Source organism: Salvia miltiorrhiza, chromosome 7, assembly GCF_028751815.1.
Source record: "Salvia miltiorrhiza cultivar Shanhuang (shh) chromosome 7, IMPLAD_Smil_shh, whole genome shotgun sequence".
In the NCBI taxonomy this organism is placed as follows: domain Eukaryota; kingdom Viridiplantae; phylum Streptophyta; class Magnoliopsida; order Lamiales; family Lamiaceae; genus Salvia; species Salvia miltiorrhiza.
In genome coordinates, this window is record NC_080393.1 from 41,206,650 (window position 1) to 41,228,208 (window position 21,559).

Sequence of the window (21,559 nt, forward strand, 5' to 3'; positions counted from 1 at the left end):
ACTAAATCTAGTCCATAAACACTTTCTACTCTCGAATCAAGAAGTTTAGTGGAGTTTGATGCTTGAAGAATAGAGACCGGAGCTTTCCTTTTCTTGAAACTACCTGAGTAAGTGTTTGAATCCTTTTGGATCTAGACTTTTTATGTGATCTATGTGTTTAGAAGGATGATTGAAGCATGAGAAACTCCCCCTCCACCTTTTTCTTCATTTTCGAAAATTAGGGATTCATGCCCTTTTTATAATCTTCAAGTTCTTTTCGAAAACAGGGGTGAGAAATGTGTTATATGTGATGATTTGAGGTGTTTAAGATGTGTTTTGCAAAACTGAGTCTTGAGATATGAGTTTTTACAAATCTTAGTTTAATTTATGAATTTGGAAAAAAATCTGTAAGTTATGTCTTGAATGATGTTTTGACGATGAGCATGAATAGATGAAAGGATTAACGTGATGTTGATGAACTAGTGTTTAAATGAGTTTTTGAGTTGGTCATGATGTAGAGTGTGAGTATTTTTGATGTTGGAGAGTGTTTGGATGATTTCTGGGTATGAAAAGTTGATGAAGTTTAGAGTTTACTATTGTTCGCTTTGTTCTGCCTTGAATCTCGTCTGCTCTGCCAAGTCGTTTCCCCGCTGGCATGCCAGAGAAGTCGTTTCCCCGCTGGCATGCCAGAGAATTCATTTTCCCCGGGTATGCCAGAGAGTTCATTTTCCCCGCTGCCCTGCCAGCGAGTCCATTCCTCTGGCATAGCAGAGAGTTCGTGATCCCTCTGACGTTTGAGTCCTCTGACGTTTGAGTCCTCTGGCGATCGAATCCTCTGGCGATCGATTCCTCTGATTTCGATTCCTCTGAAGTTGATTCCTCTGAGGTTGATTCCTCTGAAGTTGATTCCTCTGAAGTAGACTCCTCTGACGATTGACTCCTCTGACGATCGACTCCTCTGATGATCGATTCCTCTGACGATCGACTCCTCTGACGATCGATTTCTCTGACGTTTGATTCTTCTGGCGACAGAGAGTTTGCCATTCCTCTGGCATTTCTCCGCTGCTCTGCCAGAGAGTTCCTGTTTTCGCTGCCAGGGCAAGTTGACTCCTCTGCCCTGGCGAGCACCTCTTCGTTGTTTTACCGAGCTAATGCGCTCCGCTCTGCTGAGTTTTCCACTCTGACCACCGAGCATTTCTCTGCTCTGGTCTCCGAATCAATTGATGTTTGCTTGTTTGTGAGATGTTTTATGTGAAGTGGTATGCTTATATGATTGTGCATGCCGATGTGCTTTTGCTTTGAGTATGGTCCGAGTTGAGAGTTAAGTCGAGAGTAAGACGTGAGAATCCTTAGAAGTCGAGTATGCCTAGGGATTTAGTTTTACTGAGTAAATAGACGTTGAGTGAGAAGTTATCGATGAAACGAGATTGGATTTTAGTATTGAGATCTAACTGAGGTTTGTTTTATCACATGAACTTTCGTGATGATGTTGATGACTCATGAAGACCCGAGCGAGACGAAGAAGTAAGTCACCTGTTCCTATCCGAGCTTAAGCGAAGGACTCCAGGTGGGCATTATTTTGAGTATACAGTTTAAGAGCTTTTCTAAACTGTTTTAAATGATGATGAGATTATAAGATGTTTGATGTTTTGAGATAAATGATGTTTATGAACTGTTTGACTTGCCAAAATTTTGATGATAAGTTTGTATGTTACCCTCTACTGATGAGACGAATTCGGTCCTGCCACAAGCGGGATTTTGTGCACAGATGTGACTGTGAGCCGTCTTCGGGTCGGCCAGTCACGGTACTTGAGAGGGAGGCCTACTTCTCAGTATCGATAATAATGATAATGTTGTAGACGTGGTACATACATGATGAATATTTTGACTGCAGTCATTTCTTTATGATGTTATGATGTTTAAAACTGCATGCACAGATTTCATTGATGATAAACTTATTTCTGTGTATTGCTGATGATATGGCAAGCTTCAAACATATAGCTCTAAGAGCACCTTTGATGTTTTTCCGGCGTTTGCCCACTGAGTATTATTACTCACGCCCTGCATATATTTCTAAATGTGCAGGCTAAGCTCTGGAGCGAGATTGGACTGGTGCTGGTAGGGATGGTTTCACCGATGAAGTTCTCCTTGATTGTTTTCCCTTTGATGTTAGAGTCTAAAGGACGATGTACTTTGTTTTCCTTCTAATGTTGATAAAACCTTAGTGAGATGATACACTAATCTTTTAAAATCAAGCAATATACTCGCGATTATATGTCTTCATACATATAATTGATACGTCTTTTGCTGTGTTACTCTTGATATTGTGATTCCTTATGGAAAATAAGCAGTACCTACTTTGCTTTTCTTCTTGAAATTCCTAATATTCAAGAAGTCATAACGATATTGATGAATACACCCTTGGGTCAAATTATGAGTCTTTGCCTTGGCATGTTTGATGTAAGCTTCCGCGCCGATGTTCATTTTAGTTGTGATGTCCTTTATTCATTTATTTTAGTCGTATCGATACTCGTACCCCGCTATCACTAGCGTTTGGGAATCGGGCTGCGACAGGTAGATCGGTAACGTTCTCTGTTTTCCATAAGAAGTCTGTTATTTCTACTTCTTTAATGCATATCTGTTCTTTTATTGAGATTTCTGACTATGTGGAAGAAGTGGAAATTTTCAGCGTTGACAATTGTTTACCAGCTCTGACCATCGCACCAGCTCTGCCAAGTGCAGCGCTTCCGAGTTCAGCGCTGCCCAGTCCAGGGCTTCCTAGTCCAGTCATGCCAAGTTCAGCGCTGCATAGTCCAGCCCTGTAGAGCTCAGACCTGACGAGCCCAGCTCTGCCCAGTCAGCCAGCTTTGCCCCGTCAGCCAGCCCTGACCAGTTCGCCAGTGCTGGAAAGGACTTGCCCGAAAGAGGACGAGATAATACAGAAGTTTCTTGCTAACCTGCTAGATTAGGAGGCCATTGAAGACGAGTTTTTGACCAAGCTTCCACTCGACGTTAATGCAGAGCAAGAAGTACCAACTACAGTGAAAGCGGATGCAACCGTTGAGGAAGAATGGGCTGATGTGCTGAACTGCAAAGATGGTGTTGTGCAAGGAGTGCAAGGTGTAATGCTCTTGGGGGAGAAGAAAGAAGAAAGGTTTCAATCTAGCTCATGGTTCGAGAGAATGATGAATGTGATGAGCTCTGCTTGCTCATTAAGAGGACCCGCAGCTGAAATGGAGGAGGATGCGCTTTCACGAGGACTAATTCAGCTGACGTTTCACAGTGATTTTGGTTAAGGGTGCCTCTAAGTCGGGCTGGAGACTTTAAAACTAGCGGTTGGTGGGAGGCAACCCACTATTGGTTTAGTTTTTTTTGTTTTTGTTTTTCTTGTTCTTTGTTTTCCGTTTTTGTTTTGTGTTTTCCTAAGTTTTGGTTGCTTGTGCGGATACTTTGATTTTTAGGTGGTAATGACTTTTTTTATTCAACGCTGCAATTTCTGCTCTGACCTTGCTGCCAGCGCTGCCGTTTCTATTCTGCAAAAGGCCGAAAACCTAACTTTTTGCCTCCTCTCACGATGTTTAAGCTTTTCAATGCCGATAACCAGGGATGTTTTCTACCTCTTTTTCTTTTGTGCCCTGAGGACATGGCATTCTTTAAGTGTGGGAGGGGGGGGTGACTTGTTTTGTTACATGCTTTCAATTGGGCGATTGGTCCCTTTTATGCTTAGCTTGCTCTTGGATACTTCCTAATTTTTATGAATTTGTGGAAGAGAACATGGTTTTCGATGTGAATTTCGGGTTTGTGTTTGAATGGAGGTTATTCTTGTTTTACTTTTGATATGTGTTTCTTGTTTGTGCAAAGAATTTGAGTTTTGTTGCAACACGATTGTAATTAAGTAAAACGTGATTTTTCCGGTAGATGCTAGAAGGAGTGTTGTCATTGTGATTGCCTACGATCGTATCCTTATTTGTGAAAATGCTGGACGAATTGCCAGTTTTGAAAATGCCAGCTCTGAAACGTGACAGCTCTGAGTCTCTGCTCCTCTAGCTTAACTACGAGCATGGGAAACCACGTGAAAAGACTTTGGATTACATCTTAATGGTTTTTATTTCATGAATTATGGCTTAACTGTCGAAATCTTAAGCACACAAAGTGTGAAAAATGGTGATATTGATTATAAAGGCGATCACATTAGGGAATTCACTTCTAGCAGAGAATTGGGTCTGATCGAATTACTTGCATTACTGTTTTGTTGCTTCGTAAACTGTGAGTTACTTTCATGATCAAGAGATGTGTGTTGATTGTAAAATTTTGAATTGACTTTGTTGAATGTTTGGATGGAAATAAGCATCGTTGAAACCAATTTCTTCCTATGATTCATATTGATTTTGCTTGAGGACAAGCAAAAGGCTAAGTGTGGGGGGGGTTGATTTATGCTTAATTGTTCTAATTTTAGGGGTTTGCATATGAATATTTTAAGTTAAATCTTCTGAAAATTGGTGCGTTTTATGGTTTGTTTTATGCTTTGCAGGAGATTTAGGTTTTATAGATGGAAGAGAGCAATTTTGGAGATTTTAGGTTAAGAATGGCGTTTTTAGGATAGCTCTGTCGCCAGGGTTGAGCTGCGAGCATAGCTCTGTCGCCAGAGCTGAGCTGCGAGCGTAGCTCTGTCAACAGAGCTGAGCTGCGAGAACAGCTCTGTCGCCAGAGCTGAGCTGCGAGCATAGCTCTGTCGCCAGAGCTGAGCTGACTTGCAAAGTTAGAACCGAAATTTCCAGAGCTGAACTTCCCTGTGCATAGCTAAAATCTGCAGAGCAGAGCTGAATTCGTCAGACTACCTTTCCAGCTCTGTCATGATCGCCAGAGCTGACTTCCATCTCTGCCATGACCACCAGAGCTGACTTGCAGCTCTGCTATGACCGTCAGCGCTGTCCAGCCCAGCTCTGCCATGACCGCCAGAGCTGACTTCCAGCTCTGCCATGATCGTCAAAGTAAATTTGACAGAGCAGAGCTAAGGATCGACAGAGTCAACTTATGCAGAGCTGACTTTTCAGCTCTGCACTTTTTCAGAGCTCGCTAATGCAGAGCTGATTTTCAGCTCTGCACTTCCCTTTTCAGAGCTGAATGTGCAGAGTAGCCAATTTCTCGCCAGAGTTGAAAATAACTTGCAAAGCACGATTTTGTTGGACTTACCTATGTTTACACGATTCTATTCCTTTTAGAGTCCAGTTTTGCATGGCAAGTTGATGGTGATCAAGATTAGATTGAAGTCTATAAATAGGGCCATACTTTTCATTGTAAAAGACACATTCCCCTTGCCCTAATCTTTAGTTTCCACTAGGCAGCCAAAGTTAGGTTTACATGCTTTCTTAGTCTTAGTTTCGATTAATGTTCTTAGTTAGTTTATTTTAGCTCTTTAAATTCATGTTTTAGATTAGTTTTCCGATTAGAGTTGTAGTTACGTGACAGATTACTTCTCGAGACGGTTTTACGGTATTTCTTTAATTAAGTTTATTTATTTGTTTTTACTTGCTTTCTTTAAATTACGCACTTTTAATTATGCAATTTAGTTTTATGCTCGTTAGATTAGAAGCTTTTAAATTACTAGTATTTAAATTCCAAGTTGCTTTTACTTTATGCGTTTAAATCTTGCCTAGGATTTAATAATTTAATTTGCCTAGTTAATTCTCTAGTTTAAATTCACGTTTAAGTCTAGTTAAGTTAGTTCACGTAAGTTTACTTTACAAGTTTTAGTTTAAAAATCCTTAGTTTACTGTTTTCGCGTGACATAATTAACTGCCCTTTAAGATCTTCCTTGAGAGATGACACTGGGTCAACTTACCATCGCTAGGATGTCTTTGTTCTATTGCAAGTCAAACTAGAGGTGTCTAGGTTGAGTCATAGAGCTTTCCTGGCAAAATACTTTCCTGCTTCTAAAGCTTGGAAAATCATTGCAGAGATTTCTCACTTTTCCCAGCTAGGAGATGAGACCATTCATGATGCTTGGGAAAGATTTCGTGAGCTGCTCAGGAACTGTCCACAACATGGTTTCACGGAGGATCAGCAGATCATTCATTTTTATAATGGTTTGACTGGTCTAACAAAAAGTATGGTGGATGCTACTGCAGGTGGATGTCTTCTCCATAGAAATACAAAGGAGACTTATCGTGTGATAGAAGAGATGGCCTCCAATAGTTATCAATGGCCGAATGATAAAAATTCTACGAGAAGAATTGCAGATGTGCATGAGGAGAGAGCTGATTTTAAGGAGAAATATGAAGCTCTTCAAAAGCAGTATGAGTTGGAGAGAAAAACACTGCTAGCAAAAATTCCTCAGCAGCCGAGTTTATCTGATGTGTCACAGTTTGAAGATGCTAATTATGTCCAGCGGCAGTACCAATTCAATAGACCAAACTATTAGGGACATCAGGGCGGAAATCCACCGTATCATCCCAATAATAGGAATCATCCAAATTTTTCCTATTCAAATCCCAACAATGTTGTGCAGCCTCCACTTGGGTTTTCTGTGTCTAGTGGAGGAGTTATAAATGAGCCGAAGAAGGGATCGCTTCAGGATATGATGTAGCAGGTGTTAACAGAGGTGTCTAGTATGAAGACAAGTGTTAATACAAGGATGACCAATTTGGAGTCTCACGTGGGTTAGATTGGAAATAATTTTTCAGCACTGTCCAAGCAAGTGCAGATATTGGAGACTCAAGTTGGTCAGATAGCCAACCAAGCAGCTGCGCAGCACACACCAGGAAAATTCCCAAGCAACACTGAGGTCAATCCAAAAAATCAGTGTAATGCGATTCATTTAAGGAGCGGGACTCAGTATCAGAATCATCCAGAGCTGCAGGATGGCAAGGAAAAAGGTGTAGAGATTATGGAGGAAGATGACTTAGAGACGACTATGTGCGATTCGCCGCCTACTTCTAAGGCATCGCCAAGTACTTCTGCTGTTAAGGAGCCTATTCCTACTCCTAGGTTTCCCAGGCCAAAGTACAAGCCTGTAGCGCCTTTCCCGCGTCGCTTGGCAAAGCCAAAGATGGATGAGAAGTTAGCCAAGTTTGTGGAGATGTTTTCAAAGCTTCACATCAACATTCCTTTACTTGACGCTTTGAGAGATATGCCAGGCTATGCCAAGTTCCTCAAGGATGCAGTCTCCAACAAGAAGAAGTTGGGGAAGTATGAGACGATTAATCTTTCCGAGGAATGCAGTGCTGTACTACAAAGAAAGCTATCATTGAAGCAGAAGGATCCTAGCAGCTTTACTATCGCTTGTGTGATTGGAGGGCAGAATTTCTCCCGCATTCTTTGTGATTTAGGGGCAAGCATCAATTTGATGCCTCTCTCTATTTTCAGCCGGTTGGAGATTGGAGATATCAAGCCTACCTCTATCGCTTTGCAGATGGCAGATCGTTCCCTTACTTATCCCAAGGGAATTGTGGAGGATGTTCTAGTGCAGGTGGAGCAGTTTATTTTTCCTGCAGATTTCGTAGTTTTGGACATGCCGGAGGACAAGAATACTCTATTGATCTTGGGGCGTCCGTTTCTAGCTAAGGGCCGTGCGTTGATAGACTTGCAAGAGGGAGATCTTACTTTCCGCATCAACGATGAAAAGATGACGTTGTCCATTTATGATGCGATGAAGAAGCCAGCTGAGCCACAACTTGAGGATTGCAATGTAATTAAGGCTGTAGTGGATTTTCCTGCAGCTGTAGAGGATCCTTTGGAGGAGTGCATCACACAGTCATTATATCCTTACTCCGAGCTTGATGAGGCGTGTAATGAGATTTTGGATTATATTACAGAGCTGGCGCCGTAGAGAGCCATTCCATCGATCCTGTGCCTTACATGGATATTCACAAACCTGTTGATGGGGGAAGCAAGTTGGTGGAAAAGAAAGTTGATTTATCTGCACCAGCTGCAGTTGCAGCTGCACCCAAACTTGAGCTGAAGCCACTTCCCGAGCACTTGAGGTATCAATTTTTGGGTGAGAATGAGACCTTTCTTGTTATTGTGTCTGCTTATTTATCTCCGTTGGAGTTGGAGAAGTTGATGCGAGTTTTGAGAAAGTACAAGTCTGCTATAGGATGGTCTATTTATGACATCAAAGGGATTAGTCCTTCTATTTGCATGCATCATATTTTGTTGGAGCAGGAATACAAACCTAAGGTGCAGCCGCAAAGCCGTTTAAATCCGGCTATGCATTAGGTGGTGAAAAAGGAGGTGCTCAAGAGGTTGGATGCAGGTATCATTTATGCCATTTCTGATAGTGAGTGGGTGAGTCCGACGAAAGTGGTCTCTAAGAAAGGAGGCATGACTGTGGTTAAGGATGAGAGAGATGAGCTCATAGCCACGAGGCTGGTCACAGGATGGCGCGTGTGCATTGATTATCGAGCTTTGAATGCAGCCACACGTAAGGATCACTTTCCATTGCCATTTATTGATTAGATGCTTGACCGTTTGGCAGGGTATGAGTACTACTGTTTCTTGGATGGGTACTCGGGCTACAACCCGATTATGATGGCCCCAGAAGATCAGCATAAGACGGCATTCACTTGTCCCTATGGCATCTTTGCTTTTAGGAGGATTTCTTTTGGTCTTTGTAATGCTCCTGCCACTTTCCAACGCTGCAAGATGGCAATTTTCCATGGTTTGATTGAAAACATTATGTAGGTATTTATGGATGACTTTTCTATTTTTGGCTTCTCCTTTGATACTTGTTTGGACAATCTTGCTCAAGTGTTGCAGCGTTGTGAGGAAACGGAGGTGAAAAAGGAGGTGCTCAAGAGGTTGGATGCAGGTATCATTTATGCCATTTCTGATAGTGAGTGGGTGAGTCCGACGAAAGTGGTCTCTAAGAAAGGAGGCATGACTGTGGTTAAGGATGAGAGAGATGAGCTCATAGCCACGAGGCTGGTCACAGGATGGCGCGTGTGCATTGATTATCGAGCTTTGAATGCAGCCACACGTAAGGATCACTTTCCATTGCCATTTATTGATTAGATGCTTGACCGTTTGGCAGGGTATGAGTACTACTGTTTCTTGGATGGGTACTCGGGCTACAACCCGATTATGATGGCCCCAGAAGATCAGCATAAGACGGCATTCACTTGTCCCTATGGCATCTTTGCTTTTAGGAGGATTTCTTTTGGTCTTTGTAATGCTCCTGCCACTTTCCAACGCTGCATGATGGCGATTTTCCATGGTTTGATTGAAAACATTATGTAGGTATTTATGTATGACTTTTCTATTTTTGGCTTCTCCTTTGATACTTGTTTGGACAATCTTGCTCAAGTGCTGCAGCGTTGTGAGGAAACGGCACTCGTGCTAAATTGGGAAAAATGCCACTTCATAGTTCGTGAGGGCATTGGTTTGGGACATAAGGCTTTCTGCCCAAGGTTTGGAGGTGGATCGTGCTAAGATCGTGGCTATTGAAAAGTTGCCGCCTCCTACTTCTGTGAAATCTGTGCGGAGCTTTCTTGGGCATGCAGGATTTTATAGGTGCTTCATCAAAGATTTCTCCAAGCTGTCCAAGCCACTCTGTGCTTTGCTTGAGAAGGATGTGAAGGTTGTCTTCACCGATGAGTGCCTCGTCTCCTTTGAAAAGTTGAAAGCAGCGTTGATTTCTACGCCAATGTTGATCACGCCGGATTGGAGTGCCCCATTTGAGTTGATGTGCGATGCTAGTGATTGGGCCGTGGGAGCTGTGTTGGGGCAAAAGAGAGATAAGTTATTCAAGGTCATTTACTACACTAGTAAAACTTTGGATTCTGCTCAGATGAATTACACTACCACGGAGAAGGAGCTGCTAGCTGTGGTGTATGTTTTTGATAAGTTCCGTTCTTATTTGATTGGAACTAATTCAATTGTCTACACTGATCATGCCGTCATCCGCTAGTTGTTCACGAAGAAGGACTCTAAGCCCCGTTTGATTAGTTGGATTTTGTTACTTCAAGAGTTTGATATGGAGATCCGTGATCGAAAGGGATGTGAGAATGTGGTAGCCGACCACTTATCTCGTTTGGAGAATCCGATTAAGGGAGATGATCCGAAGATGGCCATCAATGAGTCTTTTCCCGATGAGCAGATTTGGGCTGTCTTATTTAAGGATCCTTGGTATGTGGATTATGTCAACTACTTGGTTATTGGAGTTCTTCCCGAGGGGATGTCGCACTATCGAATGAAGAAGTTCCTCCATGATGTCAAGTTTTATTATTGGGAGGATCCGTACTTGTACCGGAGGTGCGCCGATGACTTTATTCGGCGATGTGTTAGAGAGCATGAATGGCCAAAGATCATTGAGGAGTGTCATAGCTCGCCTAGTGGAGGTCACTTTGCTGCCAACCGCACGGCCATGAAGGTAAACCATAGTGGTTTTTATTGGCCTTCAATTTTTCAAGATTGCCATGCTTATGTGAAGTCTTGTGATCGATGCCAGCGCATGGGCAATATTACCAAGTGGGATGAGATGCCACAAAATATCATTATAGAGGTAGAGTTGTTTGATGTTTGGGGAATTGACTTCATGGGTCCTTTATGAAGGAATATTAAACTGAATTAACGTTCCGCTTTGCCCGATGATCGTTTCTTGGTTATTATTAATTTATCATACAACGATTAATCCTAACATGCTCCTATGAATTTAACAGCTGCACATAGGCGTTAGGAAATACTTACTTGTAAAATGGATGCACAGGTTGTTGATGATCGTATCGAAAGACTCCAGTTCTGATCTTCTCGACTGTATCCCGCTCAGCTTTCACCGTTGGATGGACAACGAGCTGTGAAAGTCCCAAGGCAGAAAGCTCCCAACGTTTTCTGCGCCTCCTCTCAGCTCTCAAACCCTAATAATTATCAGTGTGTATTTCCTGAGAGCTGACAGCTGTATTTTATAATAAAATAAGCAGTACGGGGCGCCGCTTTAGGGTAGGGGCAATTTCTGCTCCTTCTAGGGCTAGGAGTCATTGGGCCAGTCCAGGGACCAGATACAAGGAATAAAGATGGGCCTCAAATAAATTAATTTATCTATGGTGAGCTCAGACCATAATTAATTTATAAATATCAGTTCATTCCACTAGAGAACTGATATTGACTTACCCCTTTATTGTACGGTAATGAGTCGGGACTTGTATTTAGACTTATTAAATCCTCGTATTTAAAATATCCGACATCCATTAATTAATTAGAGCTCTGACAGCCTAAATTAATTAATCTCTTTGTAATCCTTAAGCAGTACCACTCAAACCTTATTATTGCGCCTGAACTTAATTTACCTGCAGGGTTTAGCGGAATAAACATTATTGAGCTCCTTAAGGGGATGTCATTATCCTATACCGGATACGAGTACTAATACAGATAATCAGATATCATATATTAACCGCTATCACCCAAGATACAGAGTACTCAAGTTACTATATAACTCTCGCTCATAGTAAGTCAAAGTGATAAACGAATGAACATATATATCTGAAATCTTATAAGTATTAAGATCTTATAAGTCACCGAGATCTTTAATTCTTCACTTAAGTTAGATAGAAGAATATATCTCACTGTGGTCCTATCAATACGTTATGACGTACCAGTATAGATAAGTAGTCAAGACAAACTACTTTCATCTACACCGCAGCCTAAACCAATAACTTGTCCTAGAGTTATTTCGGCTGTGATTATATTATATCTCTTAAGGTTATTCCAATTATACGGTCTTCTGTGATCTACAACACACCATATAATCTACTTATATAGAGATAAAGAACATACATATGCAATCATGAACCCAATCAGATAGGAGATTAAATAGTGAACATAGGAATCATTGTATACAAGCATAAAACGTTCTTGCTTTCAGTATACAAATCCAACAATATCCCACTTATACTAAAGCAAAACTTTTAGTATATAATGTGTCTAAATACTAGCTATTACAACATCCACTTCACACTTCACTTCTTCTCCCACTTATAATGAAAGTTTTTCTCTAAGTGGGTGGCATCAACCGCAATCCCATCCCTCGAGCATGCTTCTCGTAGGCCTTTTGCGGTGAGCTCTTCGTGAAAGGATCAGCTAAGTTCTCCAAAGTATCAATCTTCTCAACTAGCACATCTCCTCTGCTTACGATTTCTCGTATGATGTGGTACTTTCTCTCTATGTGTTTTGTCGCCTTGTGGCTCCTGGGTTCCTTAGAATTTGCCACTGCACCCGAGTTATCACAATAAATTATGATACTCTTAGGCAAATTAGGCACCACTCCTAGATCCAAGAGGTAGTTCCGGAACCATACAGCCTCTTTAGCAGCTTCGGAAGCAGCTACATACTCGGCTTCCATGGTGGAGTCTGCAATGCATTTCTGCTTTGCACTCCGCCATGATACGGCTCCACCTCCCAAGGTAAACACATATCTAGAGGTAGATCTCTTCTCATCCCGGTCAGCCTGGAAATCCGAATCGGTGTAACCCAAAGGAGATAGACTGTCTGACTGGTAAACTAGCCTATAATCTCGAGTCCTCTTCAGGTACTTGAGAATATGCTTTACCGCAGTCCAGTGTCCTGGTCCAGTGTTCGATTGATATATTGCAACCATGCCAACGACATAGCAAATATCAGGTCTCGTGCAAAGCATTGTATACATGAGGCTACCTACGGCGGAAGCATAGTGTATCTTCCTCATTTCCTCAACCTCACTAGGCGTCTTAGGACACATGTCCTTAGACAGAGGAATGCCATGTCTGAAAGGTAGCAAGCCTTTCTTGGCATTTTGCATGCTAAAACGAGCAATCACAGTATCAATGTAGGATGCTTGAGATAAGCTCAACATCCTTTTCTGGCGATCACGGACAACCTTGATCCCCAGGATGTACGCTGCATCTCCTAAGTCCTTCATTTGAAACTGTTCGGATAACCACTTCTTTATGTCCGATAATAGCTCAACATTGTTGCCAATGAGAAGGATATCATCTACATAAAGTGCAAGGAAAACCACGTCGCCATTAGCATCTAAACGGTACACGCAACTTTCGTTTTCACAACGAGTAAATCCATAGGATTTAATCACCTCGTCAAAACGCTTGTTCCATGACCTCGAAGCTTGCTTAAGTCCATAAATGGACTTCTTCAGCTTCCATACAAGATGCTCTTCGCCCTTTTTCACAAACCCTTCGGGTTGCTGCATATAGATGTCCCTTCCTTCTTCAAGGAAACCGTTTAGAAAAGCGGTTTTGACATCCATTTGCCAAATCTCAAGGTTCATGTTGGCTGCTATGGCAAGGAGTATTCGGATAGACTTAAGCATGGCAACCGGCGAAAAGGTTTCATCATAATCTATACCCTGTTCCTGGGTATAGCCTTTCGCCACCAGTCTAGCTTTAAAAGCTGCGACTTCGCCATCCGAATCTCACTTTCTCTTGTATACCCACCTACTACCTATAGCTTCGAAGCCATCAGGTAGTTCAGTTTTCTCGTATACACCCATAGCAGTTATGGATTCTATCTCAGAAACCATGGCGTCGTACCAAGAATCTGCATCTAGATCCTTCATCGCTTGTCTAAAGTTATCAGGGTCGACATCTTTTTGTTCATCAACAGGAAGAAGATCCGAAGACTCTCCCAAGAACATAAATCGATCGGGTTGAAAAACAACCCTCCCACTACGACGAAGCGGTGGTGGTACAGCTGTGACAATGGTTTGTGCAGTATCCTGTGGTGCATTCACTTGCACACTTGGCTGTGGTGATGGAATCACCTGTCCATTGCCTTCGATTTCTTGAAGGATAATCTCGGACCTTGACTTGTGTTCATTTATATAATCCTGTTCCAAGAATCGTGAGTTGGTGCTAACAACCACTTTCTGATCCTTAGGATTATAAAAATAAGCACCTTTCGTTTCCTTAGGGTATCCTATAAACAGCATTAATTCGCATCTAGGCTCCAATTTCTTCGCTTCCTTGTCTAGCACGTATGCAGGACAACCCCATACCTTTGTATGGTTCAAACTGGGCTGACGCCCTGACCATAACTCGATAGGAGTTTTAGGAACCGATTTGGACGGTACCCTATTTAGCAAATAAACCGCTGTTTCCAAGGCATATCCCCAAAACGAAATAGGCAATGATGCATAACTCATCATTGATCGTACCATTTCCATAAGAGTTTTGTTTCTTCTCTCTACTACACCATTATGTTGGGGAGTACCCGGTGCAGTCAATTGGGATGTAATCCCACATTCTGACAAGTATTGCAAGACCTCGTTTCCGAGGTATTCGCCACCGCGATCAGACCGCAATGACTTGATAGATTTACCCCTTCTCTTCTCCACTTCTGCCTTGAATTCTTTGAATTTCTCAAAGCATTCATGTCGCAGCCCGATTCCCAACGCTAGTGATAGCGGGGTACGAGTATCGATACGACTAAAATAAATGAATAAAGAACAATAAAACTAAACTGAACATCGGGCGGAAGCTCACATTAAAACATACTAAGGAAAAGCATCATAATTCGGCTCAAGGGTATATACGTCAACATCGTTATAACTTCTTAAATATCAGGAATTTCAAAAAGAAAAGCAAAGTAGGTACAACTTATTTTCCATAAGGAAGCATAATATCAAGAGTATCACAGCAAAAGGCGTAACAATTATATGTATGAAGACATGTAACTGCGAGTATATTACTTGATTAGGAAGGAATAAGGTATCATCTCACTAAGGTTTTATCAATATCAGAAGGAAAGCAAAGTACATCATCCTTAAGACTCTAACATCAAAGGAAAGCAGCAAAGAAACTTCATCAATGAAACCATCCCCACCAGCACCAGTCCAATCTCGCTCCATTGCTTAGCCTGCACATTTAGAAATATATGCAGGGCGTGAGTATATAATACTCAGTGGGCAAACGCCGAAAAACATGAAAGGCGCTCTTAGAGCTATATGTTTGGAACTTGCCACATCTCAGCAATACACAGAAATAAGTTAGCATAAATGAATCTGTGCATGCAGTTTTAATAATCATAACATCATAAAGAAACGACTGCAGTCAAAGATCTTAACATGTATGTACCACATCTACAACTCATCATTATCAAAGGTACTGAGAAGTAGGCCTCCCTCTCAAGTACCGTGACCGGCCGACCCGAAGACGGCTCACAGTCACCTCTGTGTACACAACCCCGCTTGTGGCAGGATCCGAATTCGTCTCATCAGTAGAGGGTAACATACAAGCTCAACATCAAAATTTGGCAAGTCAAACAGTTCTTAAACATCATTTAACTCAATATTTAATAAACTCATAAATATCATCATCAATCATTTTAGAAAGCTCATACGATATACATATACTCAAAATATTGCCCACCTGTAGTCCTTCGCTTAAGCTCGGATAGGAAAAGGTGACTTACTTCTTCGTCTTGCTCGGGTCTTCATAAATCATCAACATCATCACGAAGGTTCATGTGTTAAAACAAACCTCAGTTAGAACTCATTACTAAAATTCAATCTCATCTCAACAATAACTTCTCACTCAACGTCTATTTACCCAATAAAACCAAATCCCTAGGTATACTCAACTTCTAAGGATTCACACGTCCTACTCTTGATTTAACTCTTAACTCGGACCATACTCATAGCAAACAAGCACATAGGCATATACGAGCATATACGCATACAACTCACACATAGACATATCACAAACAAACAAACATAAGTTTGACTCGGTGACCAGAGCAGAGAAATGCTCGGTGGTCAGAGTGGAAAAAACCTCAGCAGAGCAGAGCAGACTAGCTCGGCAGAGCAGAGAAGAAATATTCACCAGAGCAGAGGAATGCTCGCCAAAGCAGAGGAATGCTTGCCAGAGCAGAGGAAAAATTTACATCAGGGCAGAGAAATGAACTCTCTGTCATACCAGAGGAATGACGAACTCTCTGTCATACCAGAGGAATGACGAACTCTCTGTCATACCAGAGGAATGACTTATCGGGTCAGGGCAGAGAAATGGGAAGCCAGAGAAATCAACATATCAGAGCAGAGAAATCACTAGTCAGAGGAATCAATAGTCAGAGGAATCACTCGTCAGAGGAATGACTTCGCTGCCAGAGCAGCGAAATGAACTCTCTGCCAGCAGCGAAATGAACTCTCGGCTGAGTAGAGCAAGACTCAAGACAGAACAGTGCGGGCAAGAGCAAACTCGAAAATTCATCAACTTTTCATTCCCAAAATTCATCAAACACTCCCAATCATCAAAAATACTATCACTCAACATCATAGCCAACTCAAAAACTCATTTAAACACTACATTAATCAAACATCACGTTAATCCTTTCATATATTCATGCTCATCATCAAATCATCATTCAAGACATAGCCTCAAGGATTTTTTTCCAAATTTATATATATCAAACTGAATTTTGTAAAAATCATGTCTCAAGACTAAGCTTTGTAAAACACACCTTAATCACCTCAAATCATCACATATAACACATTTCTCACCCCAAATTTTAGAAGAGAACCAGAAAGATTTTTAAAGGGCATGAACCCTAATTTTCGAAAATGAAGAAAAATGGGGAGAGGGGAGTTTCTCATGCTTCAATCATCCTTCTATACACATATATCACACAATAAAGTCTAGATCCAAAAGATTAAAACACTTACTCAAATAGTTTCAAGAAAAGGAAATCTTCTCTCTATTCTTCAAGCATTAAACTCCACTAATCTTCTCGAATCAAGAGTAGAAAGTGTTTAAGGACTAGATTTAGTGGAGGATTACACCATAGATACGTCTTGAGAAGGTTGAGCTTGGTCTCCAATGGAGGAGAGAGAAGAATGGCGTGGGGGAGAGAGAAGAAGGTGAAGGGCTGAAAATGAGAGTGACGGAAAGAGAGAGAAAGTCTTTTGTTTTAAACACAAACTTACTCTCTAAGCTAAAAAGCATTAAATGCCCAAATAGTACTTTGTCTCCCCACTTGGCCATTTGTCTAATCCCACATGTGAGAAAGATTAAAATAATAGGAGTGAGTGTAGGAATGTGTGGTGGTAAATAAAAATCATGTATGCTATTATTCAAAAAAAAATCACAATGACTCAAATATAAGTGCACACATATCAAGTAAATCACATAACGTCAATCAAATAGCTCACAAAGATGTCACGTTAACAACAGATCATCTCTCGTCATTAATCTAATCGTCACTCTAGTTTAATCCTCTTTAGAGTGACTCTCAATCACTACCTCGACTCTATCTCTCGTCCTTCATCTCAACTCAAAAATCAATTTACATCTCTATCTCAGCTCTAACATCATTCTCAATTCTATCAACATCTCTATTTTACTCATATTACCATCCATTGATAACTTCCTCTCGATTTTAGTAAGCTAGTCTTTAACTCTCAAGGTTCTCAAAAGTATTTCGATGCTATATCAAGGTAACCAAAATACAGGGTGTTACATCATCAAGGGTTCTCTCCCTCTCTTCCTTGACTCTATGTCAAACTCATTATTCCTATTTTCTTAATAGGACAGTCAATCTCTGATAACTCGGTATCCGGTAATTCCATTCCCGGTAGTCGGAAGTAAACTAAAATCTCAACTCAATTCAATCAGTATCTCTAACTCGACTCGTTTCTCAAATCTCATCACTCTAACTTCATCATTGGTTTGTCCACTCATAACTCTATTTAAAAGAAAAATATGTCTTATCTGGTCATAAAAAAAATCTCGCATCTCGACATCTCAGCATTCTCAATAGTGTTAAAACACTATCTCCCAACATAAGGAAAAGTACGGGGTGTTACAATTCAGACTTGCATTGAAGTAGGTATATATACCCAAATCTTGAGTAATCGTCAATGAAAGTGACGAAATACTCATACCCTCCACGAGCCTTTGTGGACATCGGTCCACACAAGTCAGAGTGAATCAATTCTAACACATGCGAGGCCCTATTCCCCTTGGCCTTAAAAGGCCTTGTCGTCATCTTTCCTTCTATACAGGATTCGCAGGTTCCAAATGGAACAGCTTGAAAGTCTTTCAAGACTCCATATGAAACGAGCCTTTGGATCCTATTTAGATTGATGTGGCCTAACCTTAGGTGCCACGCATGCGTATATTGTTCATGAGAATAATACTTCCTCTTATTCGGATTAGGACAGATTTGTGATGTAGATGCAACATGGACAGAATTTTTAATTGGACATGTAATAGTATTGAGAGAGTTGTTCAAAATTCCAGAACAAATAGTCATGTTATTTTTCATGATAGAGACGCCTCTATCAAAAGTAACAGAATATCCATCCAAAAATAATTTTGAAACAAAAATTATGTTCCGCCGAAACTCTGGCACATATAAAATATCTCTCAAAACTAAAATGTCATCACCAAAACATAAAGATAAATCTCCAATAGCAACAGCTGCGACCTTCGACGCATTGCCCATGGAGATGGTGATCTCATCACTTTCCAACTGCCTTGTCGGCTTGAAGCCCTGCAAGGTGTAACAAACATGATCAGTTGCCCCCGTATCCACTACCCATGAATGAGTAGAAAACGAAGCTAAACATGTCTCAGTTCCTAAAACTTGTGACATACCTTGTCCCTTTGCCTTGAGCATCGGACAATCTTTCTTCCAATGCCCAGTCTTGCCGCACTTGAAGCACTTTCCCTTTCCCGTCAGGCTTCTTCACGCCGCCGCTAGGGCCGTCCACTTTGGCTTTGCCACTCCCACTAGCTTCGTTGTCATTCTTACCCTTTGGACCTTTCCACTTCTTCTTCCTGCCTTTCGACGAAGAAGTAGATCCCTTGGCAGCGACAAGAATCTCTTTCCCTTTCCGCGTGCCCATGACTCCCTCTGCCGTAACTAGAGAATTCAACAACTCATTAAGAGTATAGTTGACCTTGTTCATAACGACATTGAGACGGAAGTTCTCATAAGATTTTGGGAGAGTGTTGAGGATGATATCGACTTTGGCTTCGCCTTCGATACCCCCTCCTAGCAGATCAAGCCTGTCAAACAAATTTATCATATGCATGACATAATCGTGCACAGAACTGCCATCGCTCATCTTACATGCTAAGATTTCTCTCATCATGTTAAAGCGGACAGATCTTTCGGACTCCCCATAAACCTCAGAGAGATTTAACATGATCGTAGTCGCGTCGTCCATGCCCTGATGCTGGAGTTGCAAGGTTTGCGACATAGTCATCATAATATAGCACTTGGCCATATTATTTGACTTGTGCCACCTCCTATGCGCCTCACGTTCCGCATCAGTCGACTGATCAGTTAAGGTCGCGGGACGTGGAGTGGTAAGCACAAAACTGTGCTCATCAGCGTCAAGAATATACATTATGTGGCATTTCCATTCGGTATAGTTAGGACCGGTGAGAGGATTGCTAGCTAGAATATTAATTATCGGAGACATAGACATATCTGAAAGTAAACAATTTAAACATGTAAGAACATGAAAGCATATAGTTCGTAACAATAATATTGTAACCTTTTGATAAAACAATATTAATGAAACCTCCAACGGCTCAAAAAATTCCATGTGCAAGCCACGTGGGGTGGACAGTTACACACGAACTCCTCAACCAGACTATTCACCTAGTCATTTAATTTCCATGTCAACTTAACCTTTTGACAAAAGAAATTAATAGTTGGCACCTTAACTAGACCATATCATCATCAAGAAGGGACTCCTTGGGGAGTTATACATTGTACTTGATATGATATCTAAGCAATGACCACATTTTAACCTTGAAAATTAAATTCTCGAAATTGTCATACTCACTCGGACCATGCCGCTTTCAATTTAATTTTCTTGGTTATCTTATTTAATTCCATTCTCCAAAGTACTTGTGAAAATTACACAAGTAAGCCACGTGGGGTGGACAGTTACTGCATAACTCCCACTACTTTAATGGTTTAAATATTTTTTATAGAAACCTCTTCTGACAAACTTATGAGAAATAAATACGAAGTAAGCCACGTGGGGTGGACCGTTACTCATATTGCTAAACACTTTGTCTAGAGACCGCATGTGGAGGTCTAAAATAATTTTAATTGCTTAAAATTATTAAAACTGCTTAGTCTTTTTAATTCAAAAGGTTTGTTCATGCTCAAGCACATAGTCCTAATCATGCTTTTCTAGAACGCAACATGTAAAACATGCTCGCAGAATTCTAAAACATGCTTAAGAAAACGATAAACCTACTATCATGCTTGTCTAAGCGCAGTTAATAAAGCATATTAACAAGCAGAGACGAACAAAAGCAGGTAAAGAGCATAAGGGATTAACACCACGGCATGCAAAGAACAGTAAAAAGAAATTAAAATTCTTCGTGACCCATTCGTGGAATCCCAACATCTATTCTATTTTTAAAGAAAAATAAAATAAATAAAAATAAGCCCAAAACTAAAAACTCGGCCCGAACACTTAGGCCCGTCGTTGGAATTAGGGTTTGGGCCCCCTAGCGTTTGAGATACGCAGCTAGGGTTTGGAAACCCTAGCTGCCGCCGCCTCCCTTGTACAGCCGCCCACGGCGCCGCACAACAGCTCCCGGCCGGTAGCCTCCAGCAGCCTCTAGCAGCAGCAGCAGGTCTTGCGCGCGCAGCAGCAGCAGTAGCATACGGCAACAGCAGCAGCAGCAGCGGGTCCGGCGCGCGCAGTAGCAGCAGCAGCATACGGCAACAGCAGTAGCAGCGGCGGCAGCGCACCGTTGGATGGACTCCAGTTCTGATCTTCTCGACTGTATCCCGCTCAGCTTTCACCGTTGGATGGACAACGAGCTGTGAAAGTCCCAAGGCAGAAAGCTCCCAACGTTTTCTGCGCCTCCTATCAGCTCTGAAACCCTAATAATTATCAGTGTGTATTTCCTGAGAGCTGACAGCTATATTTTATAATAAAATAAGCAGTAGGGGGCGCCGCTTTAGGGTAGGGGGCGATTTCTGCTCCTTCTAGGGCTAGGAGTCATTGGGCCAGTCCAGGGACCAGATACAAGGAATAAAGATGGGCCTCAAATAAATTAATTTATCTTTGGTCAGCCCAGACCATAATTAATTTATAAATATCAGTTCATTCCACTAGAGAACCGATATTGACTTACCCCTTTATTGCCGGTGATGAGTCGAGGCTTGTATTTAGACTTATTAAATCCTCATATATAAAATATCCGACATCCATTAATTAATTAGAGCTCTGACAGCCTAAATTAATTAATCTCTTTGTAATCCTTAAGCAGTACCACTCAAACCTTATTATTGCGCCTGAACTTAATCAACCTGCAGGGTTTAGCGCAATAAACATTATTGAGCTCCTTAAGGGGATGTCATTATCCTATACCGGATACGAGTACTAATACAGATAATCAGATATCATATATTAACCGCTATCACCCAAGATACAGAGTACTCAAGTTACTATATAACTCTCGCTCATAGTAAGTCAAAGTGATAAACGAATCAACATATATATCTGAAATCTTATTAGTATTAAGATCTTATAAGTCACCGAGATCTTTAATTCTTCACTTAAGTCAGATAGAAGAATATATCTCACTGTGGCCCTATCAATACGTTATGACGTACCAGT

The 21,559-nt window shown here is 41.3% G+C and overlaps 1 non-coding gene across 1 annotated transcript; it reads right to left on the minus strand.

The window, feature by feature from the left end:
• Positions 1 to 5,923: 5,923 nt before the first annotated feature.
• LOC130996486 (small nucleolar RNA R71) lies at positions 5,924 to 6,030 on the minus strand. Its single transcript, XR_009092655.1, has one exon. It is a non-coding gene; the product is annotated as a small nucleolar RNA R71 (small nucleolar RNA).
• Positions 6,031 to 21,559: the final 15,529 nt, after the last annotated feature.